General features: G+C 38.3%; 1 protein-coding gene across 1 annotated transcript in view; it reads left to right on the top strand.

The window, feature by feature from the left end:
* Positions 1 to 3641: 3641 nt before the first annotated feature.
* Positions 3642 to 11832, top strand: part of MAGED1 (MAGE family member D1) — a 38774-nt gene continuing 30583 nt past the window's right edge. The window contains exons 1-2 of the mRNA XM_027099779.1: positions 3642 to 3747; positions 3849 to 3942. The gene's annotated coding sequence lies outside the window, so the exon portion shown is untranslated. The remainder of the gene's footprint in view (positions 3748 to 3848; positions 3943 to 11832) is intronic.

Below are 11832 nucleotides of genomic sequence, written 5' to 3'. Positions count from 1 at the left end.
TAGTTTCTAGATCCATTCACCTTACTAACCTCTTTCTCTAGATCCAATTGTTTGTTTGTAGATTTTATTGAGTTTTTATATAACATTTATGTAAATCATACTTAAAAGTACATGAATTATACCTGTACAGCCCAGTGAATTATCACAAAGTGGTTTTGGTTTGTTAATGTAATTTGTGAATAACTGTAATTATTTTTCCCTTTCAGTCCTTATACCTCTGTAAGTTGATATCATTGTGTATAAAGTAAAGTAGAATTCTTTTCTGAAACAAGTTCACTTGAGCATCTCTGAGGCCTCATGCTCTAATGAGCTGTGTTTGACGTGTAAATACTTTAGAAGTCATCAAAGAAAGGAAATTACCTTTATTTGGAAATTTTAACAGTACTTAATAAAAGAGCCTACAAGGTGGTAGTATTTCAGTTAATTGACTACTGTCCAGGATTTGGTCTTTAGCATTTGTGAAATGCTAAAATGAAACTTGGTGATAAACAAATACAAATTAATTTACTGAGACTAAGATTCAGAGAGAAAAGCACACACGTCTCACACTAATATTTTCTTGTGGCGAGAACACTCAGGTCCTCTCTCTAGGGTATGTCATTTGGGGTACTTGGGAAGTCAAACTAAGAAAACAGCATGTTGCTTACTGTGAGATCATCGAGTTAAAGCAAAAAGGTAGAGTATCTCACAAACATGGAGTCTTTTGTGCAGCTGTGGGTTGTTTGAGGAATACATTTAGATGTTCTACCCTGTCTTCATCACACCCCAAGCAGTTTGAGAGGCAGCAAGATGTAGTGAAATAATACTAGACTTTGTAGCCAGTAGACAGGGATTTAAATCCTAGCTTATAGTGTACTGACCTTAGGGGTTTCATTTTTCTCACTGGTGAAATAGAAATCATGACACTGTTCATTTAAAAGAAATATATCCTCTCAAAGTATTTGTTACATAGTAAATCCAGCAGAATCATGGATTTATATTTGTTTATCCATGCCTATGGGTAGAGAGGAAAGTGCCAATGATCTTTTCCTAATTTGTCAGAATGGTCTTAGAAGTATTAATCTGTTTTTAAATACAGAGATAGCAATTTCAGCTTTATCACCAGATGTATTAGTTTCCTATTGCTGCTGTAATAAATTGTGGCAAACGTAGATAATAAACACAGATTTATTATCTTGTAGTTCTGGAGGTCAGCAGTCCTAAAATCAAGGTGCTGGCAGGGCCGAGCTCCCTCCAGAGGCTCTAGGGGAAATCGGTTTCCTTGCTTTTTCCGGCTTCTTAAAGGCTGCCGGCGTTCCCTTGGTTCATGGTCGTTTTCCCTATCTTCAGATCTACCAGTATATCGTCTTCAACTCTGTGACTCTGACCTTCTACTTTCATGATCATATCTCCTTCTCTGACTCTCATCCTCCCGCTTCCTTCTTATAGACTCTTGTAATTACATTGAGCCCACCAGTATAATTCAGGATAATCTCTCCATCTCAAGATCCTTAATCACACATGCAAAGTCCCATTTGCCATGTAAGGTGACATACTCACAGGATCAGGATGTGGACATCTTGGGAAAGCCATTATTCTGTCTACCCCACCAGGTTAATGAATTACCAAATAAGATACTTAATTAGAATTACACATTTCATTTGTGGGTTATTTTCATAGAAAAAAGCATCAATTTCTAAAGTTGCAAGAGTCTTATAAAATGCCTTTCTTTAAATAATACTTCTAAGGAAAGATATGTATTAACAGAGAATAGAATTAGTTGGTAGCAGTTATGAATATTCATAAGTCTCCATATTGTAAAAGAGAACAAGATTGACATTCTCATTAAAATTCTCAATTTAACATCTTTCAAATTTAGATTATTTGAAATAATTGTGAAGCAAAATGGTTTCCACCCCTTCAAGGCTGTAGGGAGAGAGTACAGAGCCCACATTTCTTTTTGAGTTTCCTTTTGTTGATTGTGAACATTTGCATTTGTAAAGTTAGGCTCTGGAATTTCACTAGCTACTTTTAAAGAAAAAGCAGGTCTGGAGCCCAATTTTGCTTGTAGAAATGGAGAAAGGGCTGAAAAGGATTTTCTGTATTATCAGTGAAATTATATATTTTGTGCCTCGTAAAGTAGTTGTTAAAATTCAGCGTGATCACTTTTACGAAGTCCTGACACCTGCTTCAGTGAGTGAGAGCAGTTTGAGTCTCTTACACTCTTCTGTACTTTCCATCTTTTGTCTCTTATTAATTTCCTGACTTGTCTTAAATTTTCATAAATTATTTTCCTAATCTCCTGATGAAAGCTATACCTTGAGTTTTTCATTTGGGGTGTTGTATTTTTTTTAAGTTGATTAGGTTTACTTATGATATACCACTTATTACAGTTTCCTGTTGCTTGGAAGTATCTTTAAGTTTGTTACTTATTTCTTTATCCATGGTAAAATACTGATTTTATGGTTTGTGTTTGCTAATCCCAGTGTTTGAAGTCTTTTCTGTTATCAGCTGATCCTGCTGATTTGCTTCTTTGTCTAATTCAAGGTTCAAGGATCCCAGGGCAAGTCCTGTAGTTCAACCTGAGCTACAAAATGACCTGCTTCCTACCCCGAGATGGTAGTCTTTGGGGTCCCAGCTTATTGTAGGGAGGGTCTCCTGATAGTTTTCGTACTCTGTGTAGTTCTGGGCTTTATCTGTTTCCTTTGCCTTTCAAGGCAACTGAAATATAGAAAGTTAAATTTTGGGGGGATTGCCTCTCTGCTTATATTTACTTCTCTAGGTTCCCCTTTTCCCATGGTGTTGCTCTGATATTTCCATATTTTTATTGCCCTGTCTTTTTGTTGTTTTCAAGTAGTTGTTACTTCTTTTTCACCAAGATTTTTTTTAGTTGTTTTATCATGAGGGTTTGTCCAAACAAGCTGCGGGGGCAGAACTAGCAAATTTTCCTAGAACTCTTTCATTTTCTTTTGAGATTAGGTTTAGGCTCAGAACGTCTCATTACCTTTTGGGTTTTTATTTGCTTTATTTTATAGAGGAAATATCTGTTGGCTGAGGAAATATGTACAACCTAAAAGTAGCGAGTTAAGTTTGATTCGGGGACCTTACTGAGGGAGGAGACAGGGTATATAGGAGTTCTTTGCTGGAAAAAAATGTAGTTGAACATCAAAATATTACTGCTAATCACAAAAATAGACATCTCAAGTTAACCATTTTAGTACTTTCTATGTATGGGAAGATGCAAGAGTCCAGGCTCAAATTATTCCTTAGATACGCATCTTATAACTGTCTAGGGCCAGTATCCCCAGCACAGAATGCTTCCTGTTTTTCTCCATCGTGAATTCCTTTCAGGGCGCACCATGCGGGAGGAGTGGGGGGCGGCTGCAGTGGCTGCTGACTTGATGGCTGGCAACATTGTTGTTTACTGGAATGGCAAGCAACACTCCCTTTGCACACATCCAGGGCTCAGAAAAGTAAGGATATTTGCCCAAGGTCCAATAGCAAGTAAGAAGTAACATTGGGATTTTAGCCTTGCTCTCTTCAACCCTGAAGCCTATATGCTTAACCAATTCAGTGCACTGTAACCTTTGGATTCCAATGTTTTCTGTTCCTGGATTATGGAACAAATCCATGGAGAGTAAATGACTTGTGTTTTTCTTATCAGGTTTTCATCCCTCAAGGTCAGCGCCCTCTCCGTGGCTCTTGGGAACACAAGCATTTCTATGCCTCTTTCACAAGACCTTTGCCTGGTTCTAAAACATCTAATAAGTAAGAAACCCCCTTCCATCACCCCCCCTGTACCCTTCAGAACTGAATTTAAGGACATGCAGTACCCCACCTCTAACCACAAACTTTTATTTCCTTTTCAGCTGCAGGATTTTCCACATCAAAAGACCAAAATAAATTCCCATCTGAATTTGGAAAGAGCTAAGGACAAAAGAACCCAGAAAGAAATCCTCTTAGGTGAGCAAAGGAAGGAAAATGAGGTAGGGAGGGACTTGTGAACTTACAGCTTTATTAGATAGTGTTAGGATAGTTTTGGAATTTTGGTTGGTGAATGCCCACGAGGCCCCTTGGCATGGTGGAAAACACAGGAGCTTAAGAGCCAGGCATACTTGAATTGGCTGTCAGTTCCCCTACTTACTAATTCTAAAATATTGAGTAACTCAGTTTCCCTCTCTGACCATCAGTTTCTTCATCTATACATTTGTAATAATAATACCTATCTCTCAAGGTTTCCATGTGAAATATAGTATTTCAGTGAGTGTTTGTGCTTGGTATATGCTTACTAAATAGTTGTAGTAGTTGTTGTCTTTATTGTTGCAACTGTAGGGGTGGGAAAATTTTCCCTTCTTCCTTTATAGGTCCCTTGACTGGTCTAATAATTAAACTGACATAAGACAGATTAACAGGATAAAAACAAATTTAATTTTGTATGTACAGGAGTCCCACAAAAATGTGAGACTCAAGTGATCAGAACAGAGAGCTGTTATACCTTGTAGATTAAAAAAACAATGTATTGGGCTTCCCTGGTGGCGCAGTGGTTGAGAGTCCGCCTGCTGATGCAGGGGACACGGGTTCGTGCCCCGGTCCGGGAAGATCCCACATGCCGTGGAGCGGCTAGGCCCGTGAGCCATGGCCGCTGAGCCTGCGCGTCTGGAGCCTATGCTCCGCAATGGGAGAGACCACAACAGTGAGATGCCTAAATACCGCAAAAAAAAAAAAAAAACAATGTATTTATGAAGAATCGACAAGGCAAAGGGGTTTGGCCTAGAAATAGTAAAGAATTAACAAGGTTTGTTTGTACAGCCTTCTCGGGCCCTAAATTCCCTGTCTCTGGTGATAAGGATGCCTTCTACCCTTCTGGTACAGGGAGGATCTCTTTCTCTTGAGAAAGTTTTCTCCTGCTTTCAGGGGGACAAAGGAGGGTCAGAGTATCATTCTTGCACCAGCTGGTTCTCAAGTACCTTTAATTCAAAATAATCAATATGCCAACATGGCATATTTTGGGGTTACATATTCTAAACCCCTATACCCCTCTCAAACTCTCCATCTGGTGGGTACCATAAAATCAGGCAAAAGAGAATCTTTCTTTTCCTGTTTTCTTTTTGGTTACCTTTTTGTTAGCATGCCCAGTTACTTCTCCCTTCTCTATTGCTTCCCCTTCTTCAGTGCCCTGAAAATGAATCTCTTGCCGTCTCCCTTCTTCCAAATCCTTGCTTTTCTCTCTTAGTTCTACACATTCAACACCTCCTTTGTTCAGGGCATCTTCCCATTTCCACTCAGTTGAATCTCTTTCATTGTCTCTGCCATTAGTCTCCAAACAAACTAGTCATCCTCACATCACTTTGCTTCTCCAAGTCCCTCTCTCCCTGAGTTGGGAGGCCACCTAAAAGTGAGACAAAGCCATGAAGTCCCTAGACCTTAGTTTTCTGACTAATTTTCTTTCTACCTCATTTTGGCAGCTTCATTTCATCAAGTAAAAGTTATATGTGTTTTTTCTATCTATTCTGTGTTTGCTTGTGGATATCTTTATCTTTTTTTTTTACATACTTTGTATTATAAAGGTAGACACATGCTCATCGTGAGGATTTTGGAGAACAACAAAACTTTATAAGGAAGGAAATAAAAATTGTTCATTTCATTACCCAGATATAAATCCTATTAACTAATTGATATATTTCCTTTCAGTATATACAATTTTGTATCCTGCTGTATTAGTTTCCTAGGACTGCCATAACAAAGTACCACAGGCTGGGTATCTTAAACGGCAGAAATTTATTTCCTCAGAATTCTGAGGCATAGAAGTCTAAGATCAAGGTGTTGACCAGGTTAGTTTCTTCTCAGTCCTCTCTCCTTGGCTCGTAGATGGCTATCTTTTCCTCCCTGTGTCTTCACATGGTCTTCCCTCTATGTGTCTCTGTGTTCTAACTTCTTCTTATAAGGACACCAGTCATATTGGATAAAGGCCTACCCTAATGATCTCATCTTAACTAAATTACCTCTTTAAAGGTCCTATATCCAGGTACAGTCACATTCTGAGGTACTGGAGGTTAGGACTTCAACATGTGAATTTTAAAGGGACACAATTCAGCCCATGCTTTCTCCTCTAAAACCTGTTTTCTTTAAAAATTATCTCACATGAGAATCTCCCTTGTCAGTAACAATTTTGGGCAACATTTTTGTTGGCTGCGTAATATCCCTTCATAAAAGTATACTGCAATTTATTTAACCATTTCCATGTTTTTGGATATTTTGTGTGTTTCCATTTTTTCACTAATATAAATGCTTCAATGAATCGTTTTGTACATGAATCTTTATTTGCATATCTGACCATTTTGTTTGGTAGATTGTTTAAAGAGTAATTACTGGCTCAAAAGGTACGACTATTCTATGGCTCATAATTACACACTGGAAAGTTGTTTTCTAGAAGTTTTTACCAGTTTACATTCATACCAGCAAGGACAGCAGTCAAACATGCACTCATATAAACTGCTTGGTGAGAGTGAGAGAGGAACAGTTAATCTCACATGGTTGTTTCAATTTACAGTTATTGATGACTGATAAGGTAAAATATTTCATGTTTTTATATTTCCTTTTTTGTGACTGGTTTACGTATGTTTTTTTGCCCATTTATGTTTGAGGATCTATCATTTTAGATGATAAGCTTATGACTAAGACTAGGATCTATTTCAATGAGGGAAATCTCAGAAAAAGCCAAATTCCGAAGAATATTATGGATCCAGAATCCAAGACCAATTGGTCAGAGTCTCTTCTGTGGAGAAGACTTGGCATGTGATGACATAGGCTGCAAGAAAGCTTTGCAGGGAAGAATCTAACATATTCCTTTCTCCAGGGAAGTCTGTTGTGGGCACAATACTGCCACTTATAAAAATAATCTTACTGAAGAGAAAGGCTGAGAGTGCATTGGCTGAGAAAAGGCTGAGCTAGATGTCTGTTATATGAGGAAAGCCCCTAGGAGAAAGAGCATAGAGATATGGTTCATAGGACTATGACTCTGCACAGTTTTTAGAATGTGTGAGACACTGGGAAATTTTTGATGCACAGAAGCCCTACATGTATGATTAGTGTCTAAAAGTCTTTTGTTAGTGTTCAAGGTTGATGCCTCAGAGTACTCTAGTAGAGAGAAATCCTGTGAAGGTAATGAATATAAAGGAATTTTTAGTCATGAGGCCGATCTTAATTTGACATCTGAGGAGTCACACTTGAGAACTTATTAATTAATATGGCTGTAAAAATGTGGGAAGGCCTTCAGGCAGAACTCGGTTCTCTTTCAACACCAGAAGTTTCATAGGGTGGGGAAACTTTCCCAATGTGAAAGAAATTGCAGTGAATAATCAAGGTTTTTCCACCATATGAAAATGCATAGTGAAGAGAAACCTTATGAGGGTATTAACTGGGAAAGACTTCAGGACAAGCTCAGACATTTTCTTTTGAAACATGAGAGAGTTCCAAGGTAAGAAAATGGTTGCAATGCCTGTGTGGAAGGCTTTTCAGATCTAGCTCAAATCTTATTAAGCCAAAAAAGAATTCATGGTGCAAAGAAAGCTTATGCATGTAATGAATGTGGGAAGGGGTTTTGGTGATATCAGTCCTTATAGAATATCAGAAAATTCATAGTGGAGATGGAAGGAGATCCTTGTTTATCATCTGCAAATTCATAGTGGAGAGAAACTCCTAGAATGAATAAGCCTTCAATTAGAGGCTAAGTCTTATCTATCATTAAGTGATTCATAAAGGCAAGACCCTCAATGTATGTAAAAAATATGAGTGGGCTTCCCTGGTGCCGCAGTAGTTGAGAGTCCGCCTGCCAATGCAGGGGACGCAGGTTCATGCCCCGGTCCGGGAAGATCCCACATGCCGCGAAGTGGCTGGGCCCGTGAGCCATGGCCGCTGGGCCTGTGCCTCCGGAGCCTGTGCTCCGCAACAGGAGAGGCCACAACAGTGAGAGGCCCGTGTACCGCAAAAAAAAAAAAAATGAGTATGCTTTCCTTAGGATTTAGCCTTATTTGGTATCAGTGAGTTCATAGTGCAGTGAATGTAAAAAGGCCTTCAATTTGAAGTGTAATCTTGCTCAGCATTAGACAGTACAGGAATCTGATTAATGTAATGCTGTAGAAAGGTCTTTGTGAGAAAAATCAGATCTTGGTAAAAATGAAAAAAGGATTCATAATAAAAGTTAATTAAAATACTTTCCATTTATTGCATATAATTATACACTTACCATGTATACTACTACTATAAGAACTTTACATAGTTTGTTTAATCATTTAATTCTTGGAACAATCGGATAATATAGGAACTCTCATCCTTGTTTTACATGTGAAGAAACCAAGAAAAAGAGATGGAAGAATTTTCCCAAGGTCACACAGCTATCACTGGAAGAGCCAGGGTTTGAATCCTAGACAGTTTAATTATTCTAGGTTTATACTGGCAATGTGTAAATCTTCAGAGATTTGTTAGCCTTTATTCATCATTAAGTGATTCATTCCAGAAATCACAATTCACTCTTCAGTGCAGTGAGTTTTGGTAGCCTTCAGTCAGTTTTGGAATCTGGTAAATACTCCCAGAAACTCCACATTGAGCTCCAGAAAATGGAGTAAAGGTTATAAAGCGTTTATTGCTTTGAATAGAGATCACCTCCAAACTTGAAAGATTTCATTAATAACTGGATTCTCTTCTCAAATGTTCACCACAACCACTTCTCATGGTGTAGGCTCTGAAATTGGCTAGGTCAGTTTCATCATCACGAAATAAGGGAGAATTGTCCAGTTCTACAAAAGACTGAGTAGGAATGAAGGCCAGACAGATGTGTGTGCTGGAAGCTTCAGGAAAGGTTCCAGATCATTTTAGGAATTATAACCAGAAAAGCCAAAATAAACCGAGAAAATCTAGCCGATAAGAAGTGGAGAAACTAGGGAATATGGAATGATTTTCCTCCCGGTATGGGTATAGACATAGGTTGCTTGTCTATCACCCAGTATTCAGAGGAACTACTGCTTGAAATTGCCATAGGAATATTCAGTGCCTTAGCACTGACAGATCGGTATGCCTTCCAGAAACTCAAGGTATAAGAACTCTAATACATTGATTTTTATATCCTCTCACTTTAAGAAGGCAGCATGGGGATTTCCCTGGTGGTCCAGTGGTTAAGACTCTGCGCTTCCACTGCAGGGGGCATGGGTTCAATCCCTGGTTGGGGAAATAAGATCCCACATGCCGTGTGGCACGGCCAAAAGAATAAAAAAAAAGAGAGGCAGCATGGTACAGCAGAAAAGTATTTGTGTTCTAGAATCAGCTATACCTAGGTTTATTTACCAGCTTAACCACCTTCTAGCTGTGTGACCTTGGTTATATTTAATAAATCTCTCTGAGTCTCATGTTGCTCATTTTTTGGGTCAGAATATTAATACCACAACAAGTTGTAAAGATTCAAGGGATTTTAAGGGTTATAAAGTGTCTAGTGTAGTGCCTGGCACATAGTACACACTTAATGAATGTTTGCTATAATTTTTTTAGTTCTTCCAGGGCCTCAACCCTCTATAATACAGAGCTCCCTGACCCCAGTGTTTTACAGCTGTGTTGAGATATTAATCACTTTAGACCATGAGCTTCTGCTAAGTCATATGGTACCTTTGTGTGAATTGGAATATGGTATCTCTCCCTCAAAACATTTTATTACTACCTGCCAGAAAATTGTCATAATAAATGCAAATATCTATGATGTGCACAGTATGAATGATACCCTGCAGAATCATGTGATGCACAGCTTGCACAATCTGCAAATGGTAGGCTAAATAGTGGACCTCCAAAGATGTCTGTCTTAATTCCCAGAACCTGAATATGAACCTAATATGTTACTTGAAATGGTAAAAGGTTAAGGATTTTGAGCTATGGAGATTGTCCTAGATGATTAGGGTGGGCTCAGTATAATCACAAGGCTCTTTATAAGAGATAGGCAAGATGGTCAGAGTTATAGAGAGAAGATATGTGGGCAGAAGCAGGGGTCAGAGAGGAAATAAGATGCTAAGCTGATGACTTTGATGTTGAAGAAAGGGACCGTGAGCCAAAAAATGTAGACTCTAGAAGCTAGAAAAAGCAAGGAAATGCTTCTCCCCTAGAGCATCCAGAAGGAATGCAACCTTGTGAACCCATTTTAGACTTTCGACTTCTAGAACTGTAAAAGAATAAACTTATGTTGCTTTAAGCCACTAAGTTTGTGGTAATTTGTAGTGACAATAGGAAACTAATACACTGTACAGGCAGCCCAATTTGCCTGGAGCTTCCAGGCCAGTTACTTCTGGCAATGAACAGTCTTGTCCAGTATAGCCCCATGTCTGTAGATAAGTTATCATTTTGTATATGTGTTATGGTCTTAAGATTTGGAAACAGTGCTCCAATAGATTGTTGTTCCATTTGAGAAAGGAGTTTTTTCTCTTCTGTACTTTCCCAGGGGTTCTGGATGCAGAAGGAATGAAGATAAGTTGATCCATTGTTTCTCCAAGTGTGATATGCCTGGTAGCTCAGGTGCAGCACTTTGCTTGTTATCAGATTTCTGATCCTTAGAGAGGAATATTTTCTGAATCAATTGAGACGAAATTGAAGTATAAATCAGAATACCAATATGTGGGGTTTTGTCTCTTCTGATGACAAGATGTCTCTTCAATGGGTAGTGCTGGATGTATACAGACAGAATTTACCTCCTGATGCCAATTTTTGCTACAACATACTGTTGCAAAGAGTGTTTAGGAGATACTCTGCCATTGGTTATGTTTATTCTCCCATGTTAATTCTCTTAGATCAACTCCAGTAATTACTGAGGCACTCCATTGTGACAGCCTACATTCCAGGATAAGAAATAAATTTTATATCTTGTGCCAATTCCAATTGATTGAAATCGGTTTTAATAATATGCTGGCTTGACAATGATTCTGAGGTGCATGGGGACAATTCTATGGTAGATTGCTGATGTCTGCCATAGATAGGAGATTGGCATCAGGCTGGCCTCATATATTACATCCTTATGATGATTCTTTTATTTATTCAGAAACATTTGTTAAGCATCTTCTTTATACCAGGCACTGTGATATATATTTTGAATAGAGAGGTGAAAAAGATATGTTCCTAGTCCTAGAGAAGCTGATATTAGTAGAAGAGACACATAAACAAATGTACACAGCAAAATATCACAGATGCTTGATAAAAGTCTATATAGAATACATTAGAGACACAGAGGAGGACATAGTTAATTCTGTTGGGTGGGAGAGGGTTCCAGAAAGAAATTAATGCCTAAGTCCTGCAAGGTGTGTAGATGTTGTCAGCTTTAACTGTTGGGGCTGAGAAATAGAAGAGAGTCATTCCAAGCAGTGGTGGTATGAGCAAAGACACATTATATGAAATAATTCAATGTTTTCAGTATATTTATGGTATGTTCAAAATGGTTAGTATACTTGGAACATAGAAAGTGAGAGGGTATTTAATGAGAAGAAGATAGTGGCCAGATCATTGAGAGCCTTGAATGCTATACTAAGAACAGTGGGGAGATATTGGGATTTTAGTCAAGGGATTATTAACAGGAACAGATTTGCATTTTAGAAATATCCAGTGAATGAGTTTTTTTAAATTAATTTTTATTGGAGTATAGTTGCTTTACAATGCTGTGTCCATTTCTACTGCACAGCAAAATGAATCAGCCACACACATACATATATCCCCTCTTTTTTGGATTTCCTTCCCATTTAGGTCACCACAGTGCATTAAGTAGAGTTCCCTGTGCTATACAGTATGTCCTCATCAGTTGTCTAGCGGATGAGATTTTGATGGATAGACTGG

This window comes from Aethalodelphis obliquidens, unplaced genomic scaffold (assembly GCF_003676395.1).
Source record: "Aethalodelphis obliquidens isolate GAN/ISIS:26980383/991018 unplaced genomic scaffold, ASM367639v1 scaffold140, whole genome shotgun sequence".
Taxonomy (NCBI): domain Eukaryota; kingdom Metazoa; phylum Chordata; class Mammalia; order Artiodactyla; family Delphinidae; genus Aethalodelphis; species Aethalodelphis obliquidens.
The sequence above is the reverse complement of the archived record's forward strand: the minus strand, read 5'-3'. Positions and strand labels throughout refer to the sequence as shown.